Source organism: Prionailurus viverrinus, chromosome E3, assembly GCF_022837055.1.
Source record: "Prionailurus viverrinus isolate Anna chromosome E3, UM_Priviv_1.0, whole genome shotgun sequence".
NCBI lineage: Eukaryota > Metazoa > Chordata > Mammalia > Carnivora > Felidae > Prionailurus > Prionailurus viverrinus.
In genome coordinates, this window is record NC_062576.1 from 28,433,763 (window position 1) to 28,458,350 (window position 24,588).

Genomic DNA, 24,588 nt, shown 5'->3' on the forward strand with positions numbered 1-24,588 from the left:
ACCTGTAGAGCTGTCCACGGCACTGGATCTCTGCAACATCTTCTCCTTAAAAAAATCCTTTTTTTAGCACCTGTAACACTGCTGCCTATGTTGGGGACAACACTGAAGGACAACGGATCCAGAGGACCAGATTTTATTTCTCATCTCTCTATGACTGCTGAAACCATAGATTCTCCCTGTACCCTGTTTTAACCCACTGTGTGCTACTGGGAGATTAATGAGTCCTTCTCCCTCTCTTTACCTCTCCTAATCTTATAGGGACATCACAAAGAATTTTGATAAGGCAGCAAGGATTTCGAGTCAATTGGAAAATAGACAATCAACCAAACCTACATATTCAGCAAGTTGCAAGTCAGCGTTGGTGACACTGAGCCTAATCCCCCCAAAATGAGTTTTGTTTTGTTTCTCATTCTAGCAAGGGGTTTCATTTAAGAACGTGAGAGGGACAGAGTTTCAGAGAGGAGAGAAGCCAGCAATCACACAGACTTGGAGATCCCTGTAACTGCATTTAAACACTGTCAGGGAGTACAAAGCGCTTGGGCTTTGGTATCAGACACCTGGGCTAAAACTCACGTTCAGCAAGCTACCAGTGGTGTATGTTTCTGCATTCACACGTAACTCTCTGGGACTCAAAGTTCTTACGGAAACATGAGGATGACAGGAGGAGGAGGAGTGAAAAACAAATGAGATAATGTAGGTACACCAGTCTCAGCATGTAGGAAGGTGCTCATTTCCTCTCCTTACTCTGTCAGTTCAAAGGGTTCAGAGGCTGCCGTATTCCCAGTAGCAGAAACACTCCCCACGCTCACTTGGTGGCTGCTGGCCACGAGCTTCCCCACACTTCCCAGCCTCCCGAAGCCGGGCAGGGCCGTGTGCAGAGTGCCATGCAATGACATGGGAGTGCGAGTCCACTGGATCACTTCCTGGCTAAAGCATTCAGGAGCCCATGTGACAGGCTCCAGCGATCTGTTCCCTGCGGCAGCAGAGATCAAAGCAGCTTGTATTTCTGACTCACCACCGCCTCACCACTGGGAAGGTAGCCCTGGAGAGTTGCCTAACCTGCTGTGGAATCTGCATGAGTGACACAGAAACCATTGTAGTGCTAAACCACTAAATTTCTGGGTTGGCCTGTCGTTATGGCACAGCCTAGCCCACACTGATTAAATACATCACTCCCTGGGGGTTCCTCATCTCAGCAGGGGAAGAAGGGATCAACCAAGCCCATGGCTTTTCTTACCCAAGGTGTTCACCATCAGCATCTCCGCCCTTTCCTTCCTCCTGTCTCCTGCACACACCAGAATCCCATCTTTCCATTTTACCTGTGAAGCACCTGAAGTCCAGAGAGGTGAAATGACATGTCCAAAGCCTCACAGCATGTACGCGGCAGGGCTGGGCCAAGACTCCAGGTCCCTGGACTTCCCCAGAGTCCCCCTACCAGCCACACTATGTCACCACCCGATAGCTTGCAACTTCAGCTGTTAACAATGCTCTGAGCCTGCCACTCCTTTCAATCACCGTAAGTGATACAATCCATGCTACATTAATGCACTAATTACCAACAGAGCACATTACCATGCCCTAATCACTAAGAAGAAGTATTGTCAATTCACCGTTCCGTGTGCCGGTATGCACAAAATGCTTCCAGACTCATTCTCAAGGGTTGGCGTGAGGAGAGAAGCTACAATACAACGAACAACAGATTCATGTCATATGGATAACCAGTCAGGTGGCCCTTCTATTATTCTTCTTTGTCAGCTAAAAAAAATCCGACAGAGCCCCAGAAGGAAGGTGGCGGATAGGATAGGCAGTGTGGATGAACTCTAGAAATAAAACTCCAGCCTAGTGTAGACTCTCATCCTCCCCTTTTCAACCTCCATGGGTTTTCAAAGCCTCAGTCTTTGAGTCACAAAATGGGAAAGAAAGTAGCGCCACCCTCATGAGGTTGACCTGGGAATTCAACAGTATCGCGGACATAAAGTCCTGAGCAAAGTGCCAAGAACAGAGTGATGCTGGCTGTGATTATGACTGCGATTTAAGGATAGTTCTCCCTGTGTCTTAATAATTAATTTTTTTCCCAAAAGTTTAAAGGAAAACTGGTAAAGGAGGTAGGGATGAGGGACCTTTAATTTATCACTTATGAAGCATCTGCTTATTCTGTGACATGATTCTTGGTAGACACTTTGCTAACATCCTATCTTCTAACCCTTATCACAACCCTGTGAATTAGGTATGAGTATCCCTATGCATAGACAAGGAAACAGAGGCTCAGAGAGGTTAAGTAACTTGTCTAAGGCCACACAGCTGATAAGTAGTGAGCAGCAAAGCCAGGATTTCAATCCAGGGTGACCTATCTTTTTTTAAAAAAACAAATTCACATACAATGTGCTAATTCAGTTTATTCCTCATGAATTTTCTGACTCCAAGGATCTTTGTGGGTATGTATTCTGGGAAATACATATGAATCCCACATGAGGGAATCCCACATGTGGGAATCCCACATGAGAGTACAGGGATGGACATATTCCCCGGGACGGTCACGTGAAACATATTAAGTCCCATGTACTTACTGACCATTTACTGTGTGCCCAGCACAGTATGCAGTACTAGGATGATTGAGACAGATCACATGTGGTGGCCCTTGCCAACAAGGCCATCAGGGTCTCATAGGGAAGATGGATACAAATCTAAGTCAATTACAGTAGCCTCAGCAGCACAACAAAATATGAGACACCAGCAGAGAGAGGGTGGTCAAGAGACACTCGGAGGAAGCAAAAGCTCAAGCAAGTTTTGAAGGATCAATAAACACCTGCATGCAGATGTGGGAAGAAAGGGCATTCCAGATGTGAGAGCAGCACGTGCAAAGTCACAGAGGTGTGAACAGATATGCTCTTCTCGGTAAAGACAAGCAGCCAGTTCTGCTGGAATACACTATGTGTATGTGGGGCAGGGAATGCACAAGAAAACAGGCGAGGGTCCAGTCACTCGTAGGGACCTCTCACAGACTGTGAAACTGGGAGCCGTAAGCAGGGGGCAACACTGCTGGGCAGGATTATCATGGATCCCTCTGCTAGCTGAGCAAAGCCAGGGAGGTCTAATGCAGTAGTTCTGAACCCTGGCTACAGGTGAGCAGTTAGAGAAATCCAGTGACAGGATCCTGCCCCAGAACAATTACAGCAAGACACTCTAGAGGCTGGGCACTGGTGTATGTGAGAGGCTCGGTAGGCGATCCTAATGTAGCAGGATTCAGGCTACGTGTTTCTAGTCAGGCAGAGCATCTGTGAGCTCATGCTAGGGAAGCAGAGTCTGGAAACAACAATATTTTTGGAGATAAAATTGACAATTTTGATTGATGAGATGTGAGTGCTAAGAGAGAACACTAAGAAGGTGAGTGGGAAGAGGCACTCCATACGTGTGTGTGTATGTATAATTATATATATATATATATATATATATATATAATCTCACATAATATTTCCAGACAGTCTAACAAGCCCATCAGCAATTATACATGTTTTCCATCCCCATGAGGGTTATCTATGAGAGTCCAAAAATATTACAATAATTGAAGAAAGCAAACGGCACGCTACAAACACCATCCTCAATACTCAGGGGTCCACATTCATTCCAATCACCCTTGATGATCCAGAGGGATCTGCACTGAACCCAACCTGGCCTCCCAAAAGAGAATTACCTAGGGAAATCCAGGGGAGGAATGAAATTGCTGTCTCGTTAGTGCATTATTTACTTTGACGCAGAATTCTAGCAGCTGCAGCTCGGGCCCCGTGGTTCACATGGTTGGTAGGAAGTGTAATGGGAGTACCATTAATTTGATAGTTTTAAAGGAGGTGATTTCCAATTTGAATTATTCTTAAGTTGGGAAATGAGTCTGAGCTGGCTTGTAAAACAGCAAAGAGTCAATGCACCGTATAACCTTGATCTTTTAGAGTCCTAACGCCAGGCAGAAAATTTCTCCTCTGAACCCATTATAAGGGGGTAAAAAAAAAAGCCAGTATCCTCCCACCCCCTAGGCAAATTAGCAAGACAAATGTTAGCAAAAAGCTCTGCAGACGCACCATTATTTACAAAGGGGAGAGCAAAGAAGACGCTCTGAAATAAATCATGCTGACAGTTCAATCAAAAAAAAAATCAGAATATATTATTCATGCTGCTTCTCAAGAGTTGGAAAGAAACTGGACAGGGAGAGCCAAATATGTACTCATGTGCTTTATTTACCCATAATAACAATTAGGATTCCTAAGGAACCTCCATTTAATGAAATCTGCATGCTAACCTGACGTGACAGGCTTACTCAACACACACACACACACACACACACACACACACACACACACACACATTTTAATTCCAACCCAGAGCCAGCGCTGTTCTAGGGACTGGGAACGCGAAGGTGGGCAAGACCAGTGAGACCCCAGTTCCCAGAAAAGTGAAATTCCAGAGGTGAGCTGGGTGAATGGGCAGGCCACACACCAGCGAACAAGGGCATGCTGGTCAATGCAGGAGAGACCAGCCAGGGGCTACTTTACACTGGGGACTGGATGAGACCTCTCTGCTGAGGTGACATTTAAGTTGAGTGTCAGGCAGAAGCCAATCTGGGAGAATCTAGAGAAATAGTGCTCCAGGGTGGGGTCCCCGCAGTGCAGAGACCCAGAAGTAAAACTAGGGTGGGCGTGTCCAGTGAACTTGAACATGGTCCAGGGACCCGAGAAGCAGTGAGCAAGGTGGAGCAGGGAGAGGGAGAAAGGAAATCTGCACCCAGATGAGACTTGGAAGGCTGCAGAAAAGAGCCTGGATTTTATTCTGAGCGATTTTATTCTGCTGGACAGTTTTCACAGAGGGGCAATATGACCTGATTGAAACGTTGCCAAGACCCCTGTGGTTAGGTCAACGATTTAGTGTTATGGTTGATTCCATGAGGGAGGTTGGGGGGGGGGGATGCGGTAACTGTGAGAGGGTGAGGAACACAGGCAGGCTTACGGGTCAGAAAGAGGGGATCCACCAAGTGGAAAGCCTTGGGAAAGATGAGCTAAAGGCATTGATGGTAAGAGGACAGAGTGGACCATGGGAATAGCTTCTTTTTTTTTAAGTTTATTTATTTATTTTAAGAGGGGGGGGGCAGGGAGAGGGAGGGAGAGAGAATCCCAAGAAGGCTCTGGGCTGATAGCACAGAGCCCAATGCAGGGCTCAAATTCACAAACATCAGATCATGACCTGAGCCAAAATCAAGAGTTGGTCGCTTAGCTGACTGAGCCACCCAGATGTCCTGGGAATAGCTTCTTAGATCACCAACATTAACACATCTGAGGAAAATGAAAAGGTGTGGGGTGAGGGGTTGCCCTCACCTCCGGAAGAACAAACATGGATGGGCATATCTCAGGAGGGATGGGTATTACGTCCCAGAACCATGAGAAACCTGGTTGTTAGGGATGAAATGGGGCAAGAATACTATAGGCCTCAAGTCTGGACCAGTGATTGTCAACTGGGGATGACGCTGCCCCTATGGGACAGCATTTCTGTTGTCTATGAGAGGGGATGCTACTGGATTCTAGTGGGCAGAAACCAAGGATGCTGCTAACCATGGTACAATGCCCAAGAGAGCCCCTGCAATGGAGAACTATCCCACCCCAAACGTCCAAGGTTGAGCAACTCTGAATGCACTACAGCAGCAGAACTGGATAGTCCTGGATCTCAGTCTCCACTGTGTGATCTTAGGCAATGTCCTTCATCAGTGTGCCTCCGTATCTCCATGTGTAAAATGGACATGACACAAGTCCCTCCCTCCCATGGGGCTGTGGGTGTAGAACTGGGGCCACTGAGGTAAGAACCACACTTGGGGACCCTGAGAGAAGAAGATAGAGGCTATATCATATTCTTTGGAATGAGGTCTCAAAACACCTGTGTGAGCATGGCAGGTGGGGTAATGCTCTGAATTAGGCATCAGAAGACTGGGGTGTGGATCTGGGCACCCTCACATCCAGTGGGTGACTTTGAAAAGTAGCCCGGTCTTCCCCTGGCCTCCCTGTTCTAATTCACATGTGGATACAGAAGCATAGGACCGTGTCTACATGACCACTCCAATGGCGACAGTCTTTCCCAAGTTCCATCCTCTAAGGCAGGCCAGGGGAGAGACCAGGGATGAGTAACTGATGTGCCCAGCCTAGGCTAAAGTACTTTTCCTGCACATGGCAGTGGGGACCACTTGCCCCAGGTAGCTTTCCTAAGTAACACCTGAAGGCATCTTTATGTAACTCAACACTGAACAGATGGTCAAAAAGCAATAGTTAAGAATGTCTCAACTAATGCGGGATTTCTCAACCCCAGCACTACTGACATTGGGGAGTGGATGATTCTTTGGGGGGGGGGTGTCCTGTGCATTGTAGAATATTCAGCAGCATCCCTGGGCCTCTAACCAGGAGATTTAAGTAACCCCTAACAGAGAACCACTGAACTATCATGGGGCAGTAAAATAATGTGTGGAGAGATAAAAGTTGGACTCATCTCATCTCATCTCATCCCCCTCCTGGCCGCATCCCCTCTTCAGGACTCTGTTCTCTCATCTGTAAGAGGGTCTAGCACTTCTCTATAGTGGGAATGAAATAATATGCAAAGTTCTTAGCACAGGGTCCAGTCCATGGTTGGTTCTCAAAAAGCCCTTACTCTTATTTCCTTTACATGGCGGAAAGTTAGAGTCAAGGCAGAACTTAGTGGCTGGGTCCCCAGCACAAAGCCCATCCATAATAAGAGGAGCCACAAACAGCGCAGACAGTCCCATGCCTCTTTAACCCTGTGCTATGAATGTCTGCTCTCTCCTCTGTGGAACGAGTATCAGTAACATCACCACTGTCATCACCAGCAAAAGAAGAATCTATTGGAGTCTTCCCCATATCTGGAAGCTGTCTTCACTCCATTCTGACTCAAAGAATCTTGAACCTTCAAGTCCTCCCCTTTATAAGGAAGGGAGGCTATGAAAATAAACTCTTTACAAGGTCGACCAGCGCCCCAGGAAAGACAAGCATTGCAGTAGGCTAGGGTAGGGCGTGGGTGGTCTCCCCAACAGCTTGTTTTTAAATACTTCCAAATGAAAATGAGTATGCCTCCAAGGAACTGTCAGTATGCTGGCAGATCCAAAAATGGAATCAAAGCACTTGTGGCCAGCTGCAGGCAGACATTCTGATGAAGTGCTACTAATTTAAGCCCATTCTGCGAGGTGCCCAAGGCCTCAAGGGGAAATCACCACCATTCTCTGGAGGGGCCAGCTAAGCACCTTACCCATCACAGGGTTGGAGGAAACAAAAGCCTCTCAGAAAGGGAGCCTCCCAAGGGGCATGTTCAGCAGGACACTGAGCCCTAAGCACTTTCTTCCCATACTACCTTCTACCGAACAGAACAGACTATTAGGATTTAAGATGTCTTTTGTTGCTATTTCGGTGACAGGGAACCAATTATGTTCCCAGTCTTGCCCCACCTTTTATTCTTCTTGGTAGAGCTCCTGCTCTAAAAGCAAAACACTTTAGCCAAAAGGAAGCAAAGAAGGTTTTGTTGTTAGCTGGACCATTGCCCAACACTACAGTGCTGGACTTTCTAGAAAGGCTAGTTTATGTAGCATGGACTTAACATTTACCTTCTTCTTAATGCAAACAGGAATCTTGACCAGATACAGCGACAAGGGTCTCTACATACTAGGAGTATGGCCAATGCAACTCACCTGATAGACCACCCAGTGTGTACGGGGGCAGAGGGACAAGTCCCAGCAAGAGGAATGACTGGGCTGGCCTTCAGCTCAGCTCAGCCACCCAAATTCATGGAAGGAACAGGAGAGATGGATCTTAGGGAGGCACATCTTTAAAACACAGGACCCCCAGCAAATGTGACCCATATTACTCTCTCTTCCTTCCTTAGAGGTGGGAGCTGAGATGGGAATGCACTGAAGAAGCTTCCAGGCATGGGGAGACCAAGACTGCTGAGAAACTCCTTCCTACTAACAAGGAGCTCTATTTAGAAGTGATCCTTTCAGGGCATCTGGGCAGCTTAGTCGGTTAAGTGTCTGACTCTTGGTTTCGGGTCAGGTCATGATCTCACAGTGTGTGAGTTAGAGCACCCGTCAGGCTCTGTGCTGACAGTGTGAAGCCTGCATGGGATTCTCTCTCTCCATCCCCACATTCTCTCAAAATAAATAAACTTTAAAAAAAAAAAAGGGATCTTGGGGCACCTCGTGGCTCAGTCATTTAAGCATCTGACTTCTGTTCAGGTCATGATCTCATGGTTCATGAGTTCAAGCCCTGTGTCAGGCTCTGTGCTGACAGCTCAGAGCCTGGAGCCTGCTTCAGATTCTGTGTCTCCCTCTCTCTCTGCCCCTCCCCCTGCTCACACTCTATCTCAAAAATATATAAACTTTAAAAAACATTTAAAAAAAAGTGATCCTTTCTAGGGATATAAACTAAAATTGGTCCTCTGACCTCCAGGGCCAACTATTAGGAATGGGCACAGAAGAAGTGAGTTCCTGAAGATGCCATGCAGACCTCGGAAACATTGCTTCCTTCATTTGATTTTTCCTTTATACAGTGTAACACACAAGAGCTTCCTTGGCCACATGTGTGAGTTGGCGCTTGTCCGAGGAACAGGCCTGTGTATGAACCAAAGTCAGACCTGGGTGGGTTAAGAAACCATCCGACCCACCAGCTCTGTTCCCTGATGCCTCTCCAGCCTTTTCCACGCATGCCTCCTCAAGCTTTGCTCCAACTCCAGTCATCTTCTCTGTGCAACTCAAGCATCCATCCACCCATCCATCCATCCATCCATGTATTCATCCAATAAATATTTAGCGCGTGCCTACATCTTGGACGGGTAGCCGCAAAGGCTGCGGCAGAGATGTGGGGGCACATGAGTTACTGATGGAGAACCCCTCAAGCAAAGCCTCTAAGGGAGGAAGTGAGCATAAGAGAGCATGAGAAAGACTAGAGGAAGGATGTGGTCACAGGTAGAGCCTAGGCTTGGCCTGATGCATGGGTAGACAGCTCTCAGCAGTGAATGGCAGACTCTCTCTGCAAAGGGAGAGACAGTAAATATCTGAGGCTTTGCAGACCAGATGATCTCTGCCACAAACACTCAACTCTGCCACTGTAGCAGGACAGCAGCCAGGGACAACACAGAGATGTACAAGTGTGGCCATGAAGTCAAGGAGCTTGTCCGTCTTGCCCATCAATGCACTCCACGTCCGGTCACCGTAGGTGGGAGTAAATGCTGTTACTGCCCTCCGTGGGTGCTCTTTAGGGTGGCACTGCACCCATGCTCCAGCCGCCATGAATGCTGGGTGCTAATGGCTTGCTGTCATTCTCCTTATACAGAAACCTGCCCACAGCTCACAAAAACCACCTTGCACTGGAGATCACACTCCTCCCCTCATCTAGCTGGCAGAATCCCATAGCCAGTGGGGACAATAAAGATCAACCCTCTTGCCTCACAGAGGGCAACTTGAGGGGTACCTACTGTATATGCTCTGAAGTTAGGAGCTTCAAGCTACAGCCCATGGGCCAGTTAGGCCCTATCATGCATTCAATTCCATTCCCTATGCCCAAAAGATCCTGGAAGAGAGCAGACAGAGCAGATGTGTACTGAAGAGAATGGAATAAAATTAAACCTTGAGAGATCAGTAGGATTTGGGCAGGGTAGGGAGAAGAAGGCATTGTTTCAGGTCCTCAAACAAACCAAGGGCTTTATTGCGCACTGTCCTGTCTGCCACCAACACGAGCCTGCTTCCCCCACACCACTGTGCCTGGCTAATCCACCTTACCTCTCAACCTGCGAGTCTCAGGTTTGAAGTATCTGCCCCCGGCCTGAATTCATTGCCCCATCTGTGCTCCTCAAGTCCTTTGGCCTGTCCCTGGGGGAGGAGCTCTCTCTTCAGTTCACTCCTGTCTCCCCCACCGGAATGGTGGCTCCATGGGGACAGGGACCTCACACATCTTGGTCACTTCCTCAGTCTTAGCATTGGGCACAGTGCCTGGCACATGGTAAGCCCTCAGGACCATACTGGAGGAGCTGAGGGTCTACTTTATTGCCATTTTGACTCTGTGTTTCTTTTCATCCAACTTTTATTATAAAATTCTCCTTAATATGCAGGAAAATTGAAAGGTTAATATAAGGAACACCACTTAGATTTAACAATGGCTGATATTTTACATCCTATAACTTTATAAGCAAACACTTTATATAGCAAACACTTTTTGGGCATTTACTATATGCCAAGCACCTAGCAGGTGACATACAGCATGGGAAATAAGCACTGTTCTTCCCGTTTCACTGATGAGGAAACTAAGGCTTCAGGAAGTTAAATCATTTTCCAAATTCAAACAGCTGCTAATTGTTACAGCCAACCTGGGCAGGAGTGGGAGCCTAAATCTCACTGTTATCTGACTACTGGGTCATGCTGTCTTATGACCCCCAACTGTATGCCATGCTGGAGAATCCCAGAGGTGATGGGGTTATTTTTGGGGTGTCTGAGACAGCTCATGGAGAGACGGCTCGAGAGAGCAGCTGAAAAGCAGACTGAGCTAAGGAAGGAACACACTCCTGAGGTCTGGTAGCCAATCACCGGAGAGATTAACTCCAACAGCATCTACCCCAATCCTGTCCTTCCTTGCCATACATCTCCGACATGACCATTATTAGTGACTGGGCTCAGAAGCTTGCCACCTTGTATGATCTGAATTGATCCAGTAAAGAATTCTCTGAAAAGCACCATTAAGATGATTTATAGTCTAATTTTGGTTGCTATAGATTCTGAGTCAGACTTATGACTGGAGAGAGAAAAAAATCCCCCACTCGCTTGGAATTCAGGCAAAGGTTTCTGTATTGATAGAGAAGCATGGCTGGCTGGGAAAAAGTCATATTTTTTAAGTTTACAGCTACCACTCCTGGTTTGGGGTTGCTATGACAACTGAAAGCCTGGGGGTGGGGGGCGGGAGCGGGCTTTGCCTTACGGAAAGCTGATTGATAGGTCTCCCGAACACTGTTTAGACACTTCTGTGCTAGGAGCCAGATAACATTAGTTTATTTATTAAAATACATGTTAAAACACCAGTTGTCTCTCTTACCCTGGCATTTCATTCTCATCATTGTTGTTAAGGAATTGTTAACAGGCTACTGATAGGAATGGAAGGCAGGTCCCATTAGGGAGCTAAATGCCATTTTTCGGGGGGTGGGGGAGATGTGCCCAGGGCTCCGGGCAGCCCTGTGCATGGTGCATAATCATGCTAATTTGGCATGATTGATTGCTTCCCTCTGATACTGGCCCTACCCGGGGTTCCAGGGAGTTGGAGGTACTGCTAATCCCAGCAAAGACTTGGGAGCCTGGCTGTGAGGGGCTCCAGCCAGCCTTGTGTCCAGCTAAGGTCTCTGGACTTGCCTTCTCTGTCACCAGGCTGACAGCCTGGCCTGAGTGAATGGCAGTTTGAGCCCTGAGCAGAGCGAGTGTCATCGGGCACAGGGAGTCGACAGGCCTGTAGAAGGTGACACGGCTCAGGAGAAAGCCTACAGCTGCGACTGGGACAGGATGGGTGTGAATCCCTGTCTTGCTACTTGGTAGATTCCCTGCAGTAAGTCCAAATACCAAACAACACCACTCTACACCACGAGTTCGAATCTCCAGAGCAACATGGATATACGATCTTCCCTTTTTATGTGCCAGCCTATCCTGTCTTGTATTTGATGAGAATCATTATCATGCCCATCTTAGATTCTCCCTTTGCTCATTTACTCATTCTCTCACTCACCTACCCATTCAGTTACTCAATCATTCCATGAGTATCTGTTGAGATTCTACTTTGTGCCCAACACCACACTAGACACTGAACTACCAAGCTGAATACAGCAAGCACTGTCTTGCTTCCATGTGGTTTATATTTTACTTGGGAGAAAGGCACTAGAAACTATTTTTTAAAAGTGTTTTCATTATGGATCTTAAGAATTATAAAGGAGAAACAGAGGAAGACCCTATGGGAGCACATGACTGGGCCAAAAAGGAATTGTTTTGGCAAAGAAGATGCTGCAAGGCAAGAGAGGCGTGGCAGATCTGAGGGGAAAAGCATTCCAGGGAATGTGAGCAGCATGTGCAAAGGTCCTGTGTTAAGAAAGAACTCCGCATGTTTGTGGGTTTAGAGAATGGAAGTGAAACAGAGTAAGCGATTCCACTAGAACATAAAGAAGTCAGAAAATTCCCATTCCTTGCCTTCCTCCAGCTTCTTGCAAAGCACATACAGAGGAAACAGGGTCCCGGAAGGAGCACAAAGGTTGGAAACAAGTCAGGCAAATAATTTCTTCTGGGCCTTGATCCCTGAATATGTCTGTGACTCTTGTGTTTGTGCCACTGTCACCTTATTTAAGCTGACAACTACGTCTCCCTGAATCACCTTCCCTGTAGGGTTCTGGTTTAAACTACCCAAGGAAAGAACTTGTGGGGGTTTTTGAAGGCAGAGATTGAACTGCAGTTACACTCAGAAAGTCACTGTGTCCAATATGGTGAGGGACACAGATGTTCTTGGGAGACCCGAGTTGCCCTCCCTTGCCTCTGTGCCACAGCCAGTTTGCCTTCCTGACCAGTGACCCTGGCAACCAACGGCAGGTGCCTGGCTGCTGACTCCCAGAGGTACAGCCATACACGATCAACTGTCCCCACACAGCTCCCGGCGAGCACCCCTTTCTGGTCCTGCTTCTTCAGCTGTATGTGCCAAGAGTCTCGCATTTGCCACCCAGGCCACTGCTTCAGACAAGCTGGTTAGTGGCTTCTCCTGATGCCCTAGCTCCCCTTTCCAGGCCTTCCTTTCCCCAGCTCCTCACACAGCTGTGTGCGGTCCAATTCCTATAAGAAAAGCTCGTTCCTATAATACTCATCATGACTTTGTTTCCCAGTGAAGCTAACCTACATCAATCCAAGAGAAGTGAAGGGAAGAGAAAGAAGGGAAAGGACAGAGGGGAAGGAGGGGAGAGGTGGGGAGGGGAGAGGAGAGGTGGGGAGGGGAAGGGAGGGGGAGGAGGAGGGGAAGGGAGAGGTGGGGAGGTGAGGGGAAGGGAAAGGAGGGGAAGGAAGAGGTGGGGAGGGGAGGGGAAGGGAGAGGTGGGGAGGGGGAGGGAAGGGAGAGGAGGGGAGAGGAGGGGAGAAGAGAGGAGGGGAGGGGAGAGGAGGGGAGAGGAGAGGTGGGGAGGGGGAGGGAGGGGAGGGGAGAGAAGGGGAGGAGAGAGGAGGGGAGGGGGAGAGGAGGGGAGAGGAGGGGAGGGGAGAGGAGGGGGAGAGAAGGGGAGGGGAGAGGAGGGGAGGGGAGAGGTGGGGAGGGGAGGGGAGAGGAGGGGAGGGAGAGTGGCAAGGGGAGGGGAGAGGTGGGGAGGCGAAGGGGGGGGGGAGAGGAGAGGAGAGGAGCAAAGGGAGCAGAGAGGAGAGGAGGAGGGGAGGGGAGAGGAGGAAGGGGAAGGGAGAGGTGAGGGAGGGGAGGGGAAAGGAGCGGAGGGAAGGAAGAGGTGGGGAGGGGAGGGGATAGGAGGGGATGGGAGAGGTGTGGAGAGGAAGGGAGGAGAGAGGAGAAGGGGAAGGGGGGAGGGGAAGGGAGGGAGAGGAGGAGGGGAAGGGGAGAGGTGGGGAGGGGAGGGGAGAGGAGGAGGGAAGGGAGAGGAGGGGAAGGGAGAGAGGGGGAAGGGAGAGGAGGGGAGGGGAAGGGAGAGGAAAGGTGTGGAGGGGAAGGGAGAGGAGGGGAGGGGAGAAGTGGCGAGGGGAGGGAGAGGTGGGGGGCGAAGGGGGGAGAGGAGAAGAGCAAAGGGAGCAGAGGGAGAAGGAGGAGGGGAGGGGAAAGAGAAGGGGAAGGGAGAGGTAGGGAGGGGAGGGAAGGGAGCGGAGGGAAGGAAGAGGTGGGAGGGGAGGGGATAGGAGGGAAGGGAGAGGTGGGGAGGGGAGGGGAGAGGAGGAGGGAAGGGAGAGGTGGGGAGGGGAGGGGAGAGGAGGAGGGAAAGGAGAGGTGGGGAGGGAGGGGAGAGGAGGAGGGGAAGGGAGAGGTGGGGAGGGGAGGGGAGAGGAGGAGGAGGAAGGGAGAGGTGGGGAGGGGAGGGGAGAAGAGGAGGGGAAGGGAGAGAGGTGGGGAGGGGAGGGGTGAGGAGAGGGGAAGGGTGAGGGTGGGGAAGGGGGGGAGGGGAGAGGAGGAGGGAAGGGAGAGGTGGGGAGGGGAGGGGAGAGGAGGAGGGGAAGGGAGAGGTGGGGAGGGGAGGGGAGAGGAGGAGGGGAAGGGAGAGGTGGGGAGGGGAGGGGAGAGGAGGAGGGAAGGGAGAGGTGGGGAGGGGAGGGGAGAGGTAGGAGGGGAAGGGAGAGGGTGGGGAGGGGAGGGGAGAGGAGGAGGGGAAGGGAGAGGTGGGGAGGGGAGGGGAGAGGAGGAGGGGAAGGGAGAGGTGGGGGGGAGGGAAGGGCAGAGAAGAGGAGACATCCCCACACTCAGATCTCATCAAGCTGCCTTGTCCTCCCCCAGGACAGGATCCCCAGTTAGGGCCTCCAATTGCAGGTACCTGTGTTCTTCTTCCCTGATTTGAGCAAGTCACTGTGGTTGGCCTGCTGACATTCATTTCATCACTGAGGACAAACAGGATGCCTTTGTGCCATCAGGAAATATGGCGCTGACATAAACGATCATTGAGGTACAGTGCGCAGTGAGAATGGAGTTCTGGCTCCTCCCTTCTCCTGTCCGCGTGTCCGACCCTGTCGGGGCAGCCCGCGCCATGGTTCCGCTCCATCACTCAAGGGTCAACACCTGGCATGGCACCTGGAGCCCCACCGCCTGGGCTCAAATGCCTGCTCTGCCGCTCCGTAAAGGTGGACCTCAAGTCACCCCACCTCTCGCGTCCTTCTCTGAAAACGGAAGCCATTACCGTGGCCCCGAGAAGGCTCCAATGAGAAGGTGGAAAGTTCTCAGCATAGCATGTGACGTTTCTTAAGTGCCACTGATGTCACTGCAGCGAGTCCAAATTCCTCTCCCTGGCTTTTCATCTCTGAATGCAATAAAATATGCAAAAGTGGTGCCTATTTTGTGCAACAGCTTTTCAGAGCAGCAAGTACTGCTTACATTGAGGGTTCTACTGCCCTCTCCTTGCATTCTTTCCCTTGTTCCTTAGACTGGCCAGTGAAGCAGCGGCTGACTCTCTTGTTTGGCTACCCCAAAAGCCATAGCCAAACCTCACATCCTCTGCTTATCTCACAATGTAAACAGAACGAAAATAAACCAGATAGCCACTCTGCGGTGCTCCCTGCACCTCGCATGGGACACGTGACTCGTTTCTGGTGAACAAAATACAACGGTGGAGATTCCTGAAGCATAGTGTATGGGAAAGCTTTACTTTCCTGGTGAAAAGGACACGTCTTATTGGTGCTTCCCTTCCTCCTTCCTGCCTTGAATGTGGATGTGATGACTGGTGCTGTGGCAGCCATCTGTGACACATGGGGACGAGAAGCTTACAGCCAAGAACGGTCGACCAGATATAAAGAAAGGGTCTGAGTCCTTGACAACACAACTGAGTTTCTGAACAAACCTGGAGACACACATGCATCCTTATATTTATTCAAATTCTCATTGGGTAGAGGTTTGTGATTGCCATTTTTCATCATTTCTGTTACTTGTATACAAAAGGATTCTTAACTGATACCAGGCTACTATGTCTCTGTTGCATATAGGGGTGGGGAGGCTCAAAAGGTTAGGCAAATTCCAAAAGTTTTCACAGTTTTTAAGTAGCAGATTCAGAATTCAGTCCCAGAATGCTCTCCTGTTCCAAGCTCTTAACCAATAACACTCTGCTGTACTCAATGTATATATTTCCCTACTCTGCCTTCTCTTCTACATATATTTAAATCCCATTCTGATTTCAAGTCTGAGTCCTAGACCCTCCATATGTCTTTGCATGATTAATCTAGTCCACAGAGAACTCTTGCTTCATTGACTCCCATTTCTCCATTTCTCTATTTTTTGTATTTTAAAACTTTTTATGTATTTATTTTGAGAGAGTGAGAGAAAGAAAGAAAAAGAAAGGAAGGAAGGAAGAAAGAAAGAAAAAGAAAGAAAAAGAAAGGAAGGAAGGAAGGAAGAAAAGAAAGAAAGAAAAGAAAGAAAGAAAGAAAGAAAAAGAAAGAAAGAAAGAAAGAAAGAAAGAAAGAAAGAAAGAAAGAAAGAAAATTAATGCATGGGGGAGGGGCAGACAAAAAGGGAGAAGGAGAGAATCCCAAGCAGGCTCCACAATGTCAGCACAGAGCCGGATGCAGAACCCAAACTCACAAACGATGACATCATGCCCTGAGCAGAAATCAAGAGTCAGATGCTCAACCAACTAAGCCACACAGGCAGCCCTCCATTTCTACATTTAAATGTGGCACTTCCCCATTTTCTAGTTCTTCAAGTACATTGTACTTTTGACCCTCTCCCTCCCTGCACCCCATTAGATCACACGCATGGTTTTTTTTTTTAATTTTTGTAATGTTTATTTATTTTCAAGAGAGATAGAGTGTGAGCAGTCAGCACAGAGCCCGATGTGCAGCTGAAACTCACAAACTGCGAGATCATGACCTGAGCCCAAGTTGGATGCTTAACCAATAGAACCACCTAGCCGCCCCAGATCACATGCTTCTTAAGGTCAGAGAAGCCACCTCAAATCAAAGAACAAGGGATTTGGAGATTGCTTCAAATTCTGGCTTCATCTCTTGCCTGTTGTGTGGCTTTGAGAAAAAGTTCATCTGTCTGGATCTCATTCTGATTTAAGAAATGAAGTTCATATTATTGCCTTAAGGTATTAATGAAGAAACTATTTGTAAAGCATTTAGCAGAGTGCCTGACTCATAACAGACACTCAGAACGATGGCTACCACTGTTATTACTGTGCGTTTTATTTCTGGTGCACTTAGTACATGGCAAAGGGACAACAAATAGTATGAGTTCAATAAGCAACTGTTAATAGAATGGTCCATTGACTATTTCATTAAGAACTTACTGAGATGTCATTTTATTCCAGACAATGTGCTAAGCATTTGACTTTAAAGATTTTTTTTTTAATCCTTTTCTTGGACACATGAACAGATAACTATAATGGAGTTTGACAAATTCAATAATAAAGAAACTCAGAGGGTTTTATGGGGACATAGAGGAAGGGCACTTACCAAACCTAGGAAGGCTTCCCAGAGGTGGTCCCAACTTATCTCCTAAAGAGTAGAAGAATTTAAATTATAGGTTCCATTAATTGCCTTCCAGCCTCCCAAACTTTGTTATTCTTGCCTGAAGGAAGTTGTAGAAACAGGGTACAAAGGAATGGCATTTGTGTCCCTGGGAGTGGGGACTCAGATTCATGTTTATGATAACTGCTCTTGCAACTTAGGACCCCTGTCTAGGGGCTGCATTAGTTAGAAACGAGCTCCTTTTCAAGCTCACTTTCATGTTGGCTTTTCCTCCTTTGCGGTAAACAACGCAAGCCATTCTGTAAGCTCTCTCCCTTCTCTTCCAAGCACCATGCACATTCTTAGAAGCAGCCTCTGCCAAGAAACAAAGGTCAGTTCTGCAGGGAATGAATTGCCAAAGCCATGTTCTTATTTTGAGTTTGGATCAAGGAAAGGAACATGGCTTTGTCTTTATTTTGCAAAGTTCCCTCACATCTCCATAGGCAGATCCATCAATGCACGTCCACACGTGGCCCAGAGTCACGGGCGAGATTTTGATCCTGCTACTCTCAAAAGGCAGGAGACTGGCTTTGTCATTGCTTCCAGGCCCTCTGGTAAGGGGTGCCCCTTGGAAGGCTTCAATCCTGCCAACCAGGCTGCACACGGGGGGCTGTAAAGTCACCGGGCAAGAAGGCTGACAGTAGGACTTCGATGAGAGCCCCGAGGTTGACACATTTACGAAGTATCAGAAATCACGAAGGTCCTCCTCAGTTGGTTCCTGTGCTACTGAGGGGCTGCTGTGTTCCAAGTGGGAGCCTCTGACTGCCCCTGCCTGGACTGGAAGGGAGTCGAGCCTGGTCTGAAAGGCTTTCCAAGGGCTCCTTTGTGCTCTCCTATTAAGGATATTGCTGTATAACATGGAGTGTTTGGAAGGTCTTCCTTCATTCATTTACTAAATATTAACAAATACCTACTGTGTGCCAGCAGCAATCCAAATCCCAAATATGGACAAACAGCAGTGCTGTCTATGTTTCTGAAGTTCTTGTACTGCACACAGAAGGAAACTGGGGCTGGGGGGCGGGGGGGTGGGGGGTGGCGGGGCTGAAATCCACTCACCCAGCTCTGAACTCACGCAACTGTGCTTGCCAAGAAGGTGGGACCTTTTCTAACGCACCTGGTTCAAGAGGGCAATTTCCTCTAATTCACACAAACGTGCAGTCTCCTTGGTGTACAAGACAATCACAGTACTTGCTTTTATTGTAGAAGAGGATGAGGAGGGGGCCAGAAGATGTGCACTGTAAGCAACTTGAGAACTGGGTCCGTGCATTTTTCTATACTGAGGGAGGATAGATATGAGCTGCCCATCATGACCTTGTAAAGGACCCTGAAAAGAATTTATGTTCACAAATGCACTACTGAATAATGTAAAATTTACTGAAAATTTCCAAGGGGTAAACCAGCAACCTAATAATATGTGAGATGACTTCAGATTACACCCAGGGCTAAAAAGAAAATGAACAGTGTGGCATTAATGCAGTGATGGGGGAAGGGTGCTGCCTTAAGTAAGTGGTCAATAAGGTTTTCCTGAATGATTAGCATTTGAGCTTAGACTGAAGGTACCAAAGACCTAGCCATCAAAAAACCGGGGCGCCAAGGTATTCAAAGAGTCCAAGAGTCTAACTAGAGAAGTTGTACGTGGATCTCCCAGGGCATTTATTGGAGGGAAGGAGCTTCCCGACAATACCAACTACACTTCCATCTGGGTCCCGACATTGTTCTCATGCTCAGAACCGATCGATTCCTTGCTATTCTTGGTGGGCAGAAAGTCTTTGCAAAACTTGACCTTTCCCAAGTGTTATCAATACAGCTAATAGAGATGCTGTCAGAAATGTCCACTAATCATCACACACCAGGGGGCTTTCTGAGTTCAATGCACTTGGTTCGGGATTTCTGCTGCCCTTGGAATGTGTCAATGTTTGTGGATGAGTCTTTCTTTACAGAAGTTCAATTACGGTATCATATTGATTCATTTTAGGTCTTATATTTTTACATGTTTATACGTCTGTTTTCACCAACAGGCTGTGAGTCCCTAGAAGGAAGGGCTCTGTCTTTTTCCACTTTGTGCTCCCAACACTAAAATAGTATGGAATTAAAAACAGATATTTAGTCAATGCTTTTGGGTTCTGACGATCCTAAGATGATCCCATAGCCAAGTGGTTTGCTGTTTTGATACTTTAACTAACTTACGAGATTGACAGATAACCAGAAAATCCAGTCACTCTCCTAGACTGATGACAGTCATTTATGCATTATAAACAATTTGAAAATGGGGTCCATGCATTTTTCCATATTTGGGTAATCTAAATATGAGCTCCCTTGTTGTGCCCTCTTAAAGGACCTTGAAAATAATTTATTCTCATAAATACATTAGAGAATAATGTAAAATTTATTAAAGATTCCATAGGATAAATAAGATATTTATATTGCAAAACAAGTTCAACATCTCCCTTTGAACTGTCTTTTAACCAAAGTCCACTCTCCTGTACTGTCTAAAAACTGTGTTTCTCTCTCCCTGATTTCCTAAAAAGCCCCAACTTCACTGATACCTCCTCTACCCCACTTCTTGGAGCTTCTACTGTGGACCAAACTGTTCGTCAAAGTTTTTCTTCTAAACAATCGCCATACTTTCTTCAAGTGGAGTTTCATAACAGCATCTAAGAAAATAGAATGGTCTCCATATAGCAAAGGCACTATAGCCCATGCAGTGTTTTTTGTTAATGATATTTATTTATTTAGAGAGACAAAGAAAGAGAGGGAGAGGCAGAGAGAAAGGGAGAGACAATTAGCCCTTTGCACTGTTTTGAACATAATAGATGTCAGTTAATAGCTAACTGAATCCTCAACAGCACAGTCCAATTCTATGACATGCTGCACGATGAATAAAACAAAAGCTTCGAGTCTTTCTCAGGCTACTCGAGACCTATCCCATTTTTCTATTGCAGATGGAACCATTGCTGAGCCCCGTCATTGCCAATGGCAAAAACTACTTTCCTCAGCCCTGTTAAACAGTTAATAACTTCGAAGTTTGTGCATGTACATGTGGATGGGTATAAAACACTTCTTACCTAGTTACTTTATGGTTTAGAAGCCATGTTCGTGCCAACAAGTCAGTGGGGACTAGGACCCCAGGTAGTGACCATTCTGCCACTTCTCCTTCCTTACAGTGGCTTTTTCAACTCTACTTTGCCAAAAGTCCGAAGCACCTACCTGGTGACTCTGCTCCCAGGCTTCAGGTAAGCGGCTGAGAGCAGGCACATGACTCTAATTGAGCCAATTACCCCTCTCTTCCTGGTTATCTGGCACTGGAGCATGAAGAAGGAGTTAATGGCCAAGCTGGAAGACCTATATATAAGCAGATGAGCCAAAGGAGAAGCTGGGCTGAATCAGAGAGAAGAGATTATGTAATCAGAGAGACCCAGTGGGAGTTCCTGATGATTTTACAGTTTCCATGATGCCTCTGACATTTGTTTTGCTAAATTCTCTCTGCATCTTTATAAAACCTTCACTTTCCCTTTTACCTCCTTCGTGTGTGTCTCTGGCCCATAAACCAAAATATCCCTCCCTGACCAACCACCCCCTTCCACCAATCAGACACACCTGTCCCTTCCCTGTGGGTTCCCCATGCACCTTGCATGCAGGCTCCTCTTGACACAGTGAATGGCGATGTGTCATTTACAGATTTCCTCCTTACCAGGCTAGGAGCACACTGAAGTCAAGGTCTATGAGTTCATCCCTTATCCCTACTGCCTCACTCCACCCTAGGGATGTAGTAAATGCCCAATAAATGTTTGTTGAATTGAATTAAGAACAATGTCATCTGTAGAATAAAATCATGTACATATCGATTTCTTCTAAGCCCTTACTGTTTCCACAGAAGACCAGGATTCCACAATCAGCCTTACAACCATGCCTTTATAACATGGACCAATCACAAGTCACACTGGGGGCTCTTTTCTGAAAATAGCACATTCCCTTAATTATATCCCTGCCTTTTCAAAACCACAGCACTCTTTTTCATAGGAGCTTCTGAACGCAAACTTGGTTGCTGCTGGAGCCATTTCTCATTATTGAGTAAGCCCTTGACCTACCTCTTCAGACTGATGGAATCACAAAATTAGAGGTGCTGGTCATTTTTTCCTTTTGTTTCCTTCTGATTACAAGGGTAATACAATTGGAGATGATGCTACAATGGCATCATGGGTAGTTCTGCTACCCACCTCCCTAGATCAGAATTCATTTTCCCACAACATCAATCTTGCTCTGCCCCAGCCTTCAGCACCCCTTTATCCAAGCCTGAGAAGACACATAGTGAAACCCACAAAAGTTGCCTTTTCTACCATTACAGATGTTACTCGTGTGGCAAATGCAAGAGATTATTCTTTTCCTACAGTCTATATATGCAGTTCACCAAAATGCCGCTGGATGGGATTTCATGAAAAGAAAGCTAAAATGAAATTTCAACTCAGGAAACAAAATTTATAGGGTTAGCAAATAAAAAAAAAATCCATATTTTAAAACAACAAGATGAAATGTTTATCCAGAAGTATGGCATAAAAAAAGCCATGAACACAACTGAAACTGGGTTAGCTCTATAAATCATTAAAAACACCGTCGAGGATGGTCATCTCTGTTCACCTACCCTCCGTTTTGCCTGGGTATTTCAACACGAGCTAGTAAAAAAAGGAGCAAAGTAGGTTTTACCCTGTAGTTTTTCTTTGAGAGTATCCACAAAATCTTTATACATTGTAAGATCAAATATTTAAAACATTACACATATATCATCTTCACATAAATGCAGAGGAGTTTGATTCTATCTTAAACATGGAATTCAATACCTTACTTAGGATGCCACCCGATCTATGTGTGCCTTTCCCTAGAATGGTGATTTTCAAACTCAAATGCACATTAAAATACCCAATGGAGCTTTAAAAATGTTTGCCCACCCAAATCAATTAAACCAGAATCTCTAGGTACGAGACCCAGGCCTTGGCATTTTTTAAAAGCTCCTCAGATGATTCTAATACTCAGCCCAGACAGAGAGCCACTGTCCTCAAAAACATTTGGGAATGCAAATCATCTGTTCCCATTAAACAGCAAATCTCTCGGGGTACCTGGGTGGCTCAGTCGGTTAAGCATCCGACTTCGACTCAAGTCATGATCTCATGGTCCATGAGTTCGAGCCCCGTGTCGGGCTCTGGGCTGATGGCTCGGAGCCTGGAGCCTGCTTCCGATTCTGTGTCTCCCTCTCTCTCTGCCCCTCTCCCGTTCATGCTCTGTCTCTGTCTCAAAAATAAATAAACGTTAAAAAAAAAAATTTTAGGGGCGCCTGGGTGGCGCAGTTGGTTAAGCGTCCGACTTCAGCCAGGTCACGATCTCGCGGTCCGTGAGTTCGAGCCCCGCGTCGGGCTCTGGGCTGATGGCTCAGAGCCTGGAGCCTGTTTCCGATTCTGTGTCTCCCTCTCTCTCTGCCCCTCCCCTGTTCATGCTCTGTCTCTCTCTGTCCCAAAAATAAATAAACGTTGAAAAAAAAAATTTTTTTTAAAAAAAAAATTTTAAAAAACAAACAAACAGCAAATCTCTCGGGTCTCAAATAACCTGATCCAGACAAGCAAGACCCAGGCAGGATAATAGGACGAGATTTGGGGAAAGGCCTATAAAGTATACATGGGTTAAGTGTCTCCTTATAAACTATTTTAGGTCATATCTGAACAAGTCAGACACCCCAGCAAGCACATCCTCCATTATAAATTCACAAAACACACTTTCTGTCAGCCTATGTAAATTTGGTTGGGGGTCAGAATAAAATCTGTAGGCTGAGTTGCTGTCAGTTTGGGATATCCTGGGGGGCTCAAAGGTCACCATTAGGAATTGGTGCCCACTCATTCTGGTTGCCTTAGACTCTTTGCCCTCCTTATGACAAAGTACAAGCTAGAACAACATGAACTAAAGCCAACAACCCTACAAACGGAATTAACAAGACTTTTTTAAAGATATGGATAAGACTTTATGGCCTCTCAATATATAACATTTAACCATTATTCAGTTGGTCAACAGTTACCACTGTAGAGATAAAAATAAATGTGTACAATCCAACTGGAGTAAGGCTATAAATCCCTGGAAAGAAATTTTCAGGTTGGGATGTACTTTAGAAGTCAAACATTCTGACTGCTATATTTTTAGGCATGAGGATTCTGAAGAGAATCCCCTTCCAGAGAACCCTAATTACTAAGGGCCCGAATTCCAAGACCACCATGATACCTTCTCCTCAAAATCTTTTTTCTTGGGCCCATCAAGGGTTGATCACCATGGTGGATTAATAATATTTCAGAAAGAATATGGAGGTAAGAGGAGAAAGGGTTTCCAGAGTTAACCTGGGCACAGCTAAAAGTTGAACACTAGTCTCTCCCACCAAGTCTAGAATGAACAAACAGGTATTGACCCCAAATAAAGTAAACATATTCTAGTTTTAACTGCCAGCTCAGAAAAGTATTAATTGAATTGTCTTGGGGAAAAAAAAAGTTCACCTCTTGGAGCCTCAGTTTCCTCATAAATAAAATACATTTAACAACAACAAAAAAAGTCTGTCTTGCAGGATAGTTGAAAAGATAAAGTGAGATCACCAGGGGTTGGTGGACTTTTTCTATAAAGGGCCAGATAGTGAGTAGTTGAGGGTTTGTGGGTTAGATGAGGTCTCTGTTGCAAGTTTTCTCTCTCTCTTTTTTTTTTATAACCCTTTAAAAAATGTAAAATAAAATGAAACATTCTTAGCTCATGATTCGTACAGAAGCAGGCCACCAGCTACAAGAACCATGGCTGATCAAGACCATATGATCCAAGAACACAGAAAGGAGGCATGCCTTAGCATATTAGCATATTAGCAACCTAAAGCAACACTGGATGTTTGGGTATTTGCTCAGTAAATCTGTTAATGAATAAAATATGTAAAGGGCTTAGTCCAAGGTGTAACATGTAAAACTTACTATATTTATTTAATGTTGTTACTATGAGACAATATGAGGCATAGAAATATACCACCTATATAAGAAATAGGTGAATTACCTAATAGAAGAATTAAAAAAGAAAAAAATAGGCAACTGTGACCTGAAATACCTAGAGAAAGTATCACCGACAAGGTGGCATTTTCCCGAGTTTAGAGGGATGGAAAATTTTTGAGAAATGGAGAAATGAAGAAGGTAATTATAAATGTATTCCAAGGGAAGTAAGAAGGAAGTTATTATGTACCTGCTACTGTGCCATGTTTTATATATGTTATCAGAACAAGGTTATGGTTTGACAAAGACCGCCTCATTCTATGACTCCTTGGGATGTGAAGTTCAAGGGCTAGTGGA